The 4,393-nt window shown below is 37.6% G+C and overlaps 1 long non-coding RNA gene across 1 annotated transcript; it reads right to left on the bottom strand.

The window, feature by feature from the left end:
• Positions 1–1,157: 1,157 nt before the first annotated feature.
• Positions 1,158–4,002, bottom strand: LOC133726997 (uncharacterized). The gene is made up of 2 exons (XR_009854967.1): positions 2,644–4,002; positions 1,158–2,560 (listed from the first exon to the last, which is right to left on the bottom strand). It is a non-coding gene; the product is annotated as an uncharacterized LOC133726997 (long non-coding RNA).
• Between the last annotated feature and the right edge of the window lie 391 nt (positions 4,003–4,393).

Here is a 4,393-nt window from a genome sequence, read left to right as displayed (position 1 = left end):
GCTTTCATCCACGATTACAGTGACCCAACACAAAAAGTCACATACCCAGCAATATTAAAACCCAAGACCATATGCAAAGAAAACTTTGGAGCCAACTACTACACCAACTTCATACATACAAAAAACAGGTCTGCATTATTTTAACAAAAACAGATAATGCAATTATGCAAATATAGAAATTAGAATACATAAAAAGGGCAGAAGTACAAAACTGAGCCCAGTTAGGCCCAATTCCTTACCGAGCCTACATTGGTCGGAATACTGAATGGGCTGGCTGTTTAGGTTTGGGGGTTTATATTTTCTAAAGTTTGCGGCGCAAAGCTTCAAGTCCATTATTTTTACACAATTACACAACCATTTAAAGTTTTTAACAATACTACGGCCCAGTTTGGTCCTGCTGCGATTATAGATAAGCAGCTTCATTATTAATTCAAGTTTGTAGATGCATCTGGTGAAAGAAGAAACTGGCTAAACGCAGCCAATAGAAGCAGCAAGTTGATATTTAAAATAACCAAAAGAGTCCTGACAACACTTTTAAAAGCATAATTTATCAATCACTCAACAAGTTCACAACTGATTATTCTAACAGCACAATAAGTCTTTTTTTTTTTTTTTATAATCACAGCTATACCAAATTGCGCCTACATCTTTAGTAAGTAGCTTTATAATCCAAGATCAGTAACTATTGAGACTTAACGATTTTGGATTGGCATTCCCAATCAGACACCTACATATAGTCTTGCATCTCACAAACTTATTTATATTTACATAGAGAAAATATCATAGATGTTTACTCAACTATGATTCATTTGACATTTTAGTCACTCAATTTTCAAACGTATCACTTCGGTCACTTAACTATTACTCTATCAGTCACTTTGGTCATTTTACTAAATCCTCAAACAAAACCTCAATTTAATAGACAATATTTTTGGAAATATGTATTTTCTAGAGGGTAATTTCATCAAAAACTCACTTTACTCACTTATCCCAATCAATTCAATTTAGACTTCTCAATTTTTCAAGTGTGGTCGGATGAAAATATCCTTAATATTGTGGCAAAAAATAAAAATGACGGGAAAATAACAGAATGACTAAAGTGAATAACAGAATTAGAGTATGAAAGTGATATATTTAACTCGTGAGTGACCAAAGTGTTGAACAAGTAAAAATATAATAATCATTTACGATATTCTCCCTATTTATATAAATAAACTCTAAACATACGAAATTAACATCAGAAACTAGCTTTGTCCAAAAAAGAGAACCATCAGAAAGTTGCAGTTAGATAATTACAAAGTACATATGTGCCAAATTTACTAAAAATAACAAAAATAAAATGTTCTAAACTTAAGAGCATGTTCTGCCATTCTTCATCAGGCACAAATACTCCAAAATGTATCGCTTCCAGATACTACTCCAGCTTCCACCAACTTCTCAACTGGAATTAGAGAGTAGTTATTGTAGATGAGCTTGGGATGTTCAAACTAAGATTTCGGGTTGGGCACAGGCCAAGATGGAGCTGAAACCAAACCCGAAACCGAAAATATCATTCATTTCGGTACAAGCCAGAATTGATATTTCTCAACTTTGAAACTGGACCAAACCGAAACCTGATCGATTTCGGTTCAGTACAGCCAAATCGGTTTTGGAGCAAGATTTCGGTTCAATCCTGGATCTTCCATAATCTACATCCACACAATAAAATTCATGTGTGCAACAAGAGTAGAAAACAACCTACAACAGCCCCAACATTCCACACAATCATAGACCATCTAAACCTTAATGCCTCATGGCTTATTACGAAGCTCAAACAACTTCAAAAAATAAAAATATCTAGTATCAAAGATTAAAAGAAGTTAGTCTTAAAGTACCTACAAAACATAATTCAATAATTAAGAGTATCAGACACATCACAAAGTACGAACTCAAGAGCAGAGCAGCAAAACTACTAAATTTTTTTCGAGAATATGGATATATATATTTTTTTTGGCCAATCAAGAATTTGGTGCATTAGGCATCACAGAGATCACACGTCAATGATAATACCACCAGACTTCTCGTTGCCAATTGCTTTTTTTTTTTTTGGTTGTTGTTAAAAGAACTTAATATTAAAAAGAACAAAGATTCAAGGAGTACAACGTGTCACTCCAAGAACATAGAAAGCAAACAAAACAATTAAGGCCGTCCAGGGCCGTATCGTACAACAAAATTTTGGATAAAGAGGAGCGCGGACCAAGTCCAGCTAATGTTAGGGAGTAAGAAGAGCATAATTTACTGAATGATGGGAGCAGCTGACCAATCCACAGGAAACTTTCGGCAAGTGATGGCTTTTATGACATGAAGAGAATCAGATTCCAGCCCCAGAGAGTCCAACTATAAAGATGAAGCCAGAGAAACACCCTCAAAGACGGCTAAAGCTTCAGCCGCCGTAGGAGACTTTGATGATCTTGCAATTAGGTCACAAGAGGAGTCATGAAGGACGGCTAAAGCTTCAGCCACCAAATAAGAAATGCCCTTTGCCTTGGGAGGTGGACATGTGTTTCTGCTAGAAGCAGTGCTTTCATGATCAAGAAAAATAAATCACAGTAAGTAAAAAATAGAGTTATAATTGTAAAAGAGAAATTAAAAACACCACAATACCTTATTCAACTTTTTCATGGACTCGGTGTTTTCAATTGTAGGCTCATCTTCTAAAATGACTATTATCACCCATCAACTAGGTAAGCAGTGTACATACTAGTGAACACCTCACTAGGTTTGGCACTACAAACTGAGGCCCGTAGGCCCATGTACCATGCCATGAGCCAGGTTCACAACCCACCATGACGGTGCTCATCGGGAACGACATCACGGACACCCAGGGCCTCAGACTTGGCCAACACATTTCATCCAAGAAGACATCAGAAAGCAGAACTACAAAGAGAACCTACGTCCCACATCGAGGAGAATGGATACTCCTTTCCCATACTCTCGTATAAGGAATCAGCCCAACCACCCTTTCTGGGGTAATAACTCATTTATTTACTATTACTCGATTCATTTATATGTTAGTATCTTACTCAGGCATCGGAGAGGCATAAACCGTCCTGTACAGTTTATCCCTCTAACGCTGTGTTCCTAGTACAGGATTTAAGAGTTGGATCGGTACCCCAGGTGGTATAGCATTCTGAGTGAGGTACCTGGAGAAAGCCACTAGAAACAAGCAGATTAAAGCCTCCACTGCTTTCGGAGTTGATGAACTCCTAAATGCACCGATGACTGTGGCTCCCGTAGTAATTCTTTTGGAGGTCCAATTCTGTTTCTCTTACCATGTTGTCATCTTCATCATAATCACATATTGGTTGGCTGAACTGCTCATAAATTACTTCCCCACATGGTAGGTGCAAAAATTCTGGTATACACCGAAGTACGTATACACTCGAGTTAGATTTGGCACCTGTCGCGTTTGACACGCGGGACACACGCTTAATAATTTAATGTTTAATGGGCTATAGCAGCTGTCCGTGAGATCCAGTGGTGCGCATGTGGGTTACCTATCATTACCATTAAGCTAAAGTTGAGTTAGGGGTCATCATTTGGCTCGGAGCCAAAAGCCCATGAGCGCCCACCAAGCCCAGCCCGTTGGGCATGAGGCAGGGCTAGGGTGGAGGGTTCAAAACCTTGACCCGGCCCAAAGCCCAGCCCAGCCCAATTAAAGCCTTACAAATCCCGCCCAGCCTATCTATTTCAATCCTGTCCAGGCTCATACATTTTAATGTTAATATTTTGTACTTCATATCTCTCTGTCTCTCCCTCTCTCGATGATGTACATCGGTACATGTTGATCTGGGATGAGATGCATAAGCAAAAAACGGAGAAAAAAATATTGGAAATGTCCATTTCAGCCCGACCTCAAGTGGCCCGACCGGCACCAACAAAGCCCGAACGCCATGGGCTGGGGGCAGGGCTAGGGCTTGGAAAAAATCAGAAAAGCATAGGCCACCCAGGCCCTGAAAATGTCACGAAAGTTTTTATTGGGACCTCTTAATCTACTCATCCTAGATCTCCTTCATTTTTTTTTTTTAATTATTCAATGACATATGTATCCTTATACAAAAAAACGGTTAAAGATAACAAATTAATAAGGAAAATATTTTTTTCCTTTGCAAAGATTTATAATAATGGAAACACATTTACAATACTTTAATTATTCATTTCTATTTTAGTTCTCATTTCATATTTCTCATTTTCTTTGTTTATAAAAGCTTTTGAAAAAGAAAAAATCAAGAGAAAATGCATCCAAAATTACTTGGCGAATTATATAAAAATAAAACTATGATGCAACAGAGAAAAAAATAAGACAAAGTTTAGAGTTATGAATAGAAACTCCCTTTAATCATATCAATTCCTA

Source organism: Rosa rugosa, chromosome 1, assembly GCF_958449725.1.
Source record: "Rosa rugosa chromosome 1, drRosRugo1.1, whole genome shotgun sequence".
NCBI classification, from domain to species: Eukaryota; Viridiplantae; Streptophyta; class Magnoliopsida; order Rosales; family Rosaceae; genus Rosa; species Rosa rugosa.
The sequence above is the reverse complement of the archived record's forward strand: the minus strand, read 5'-3'. Positions and strand labels throughout refer to the sequence as shown.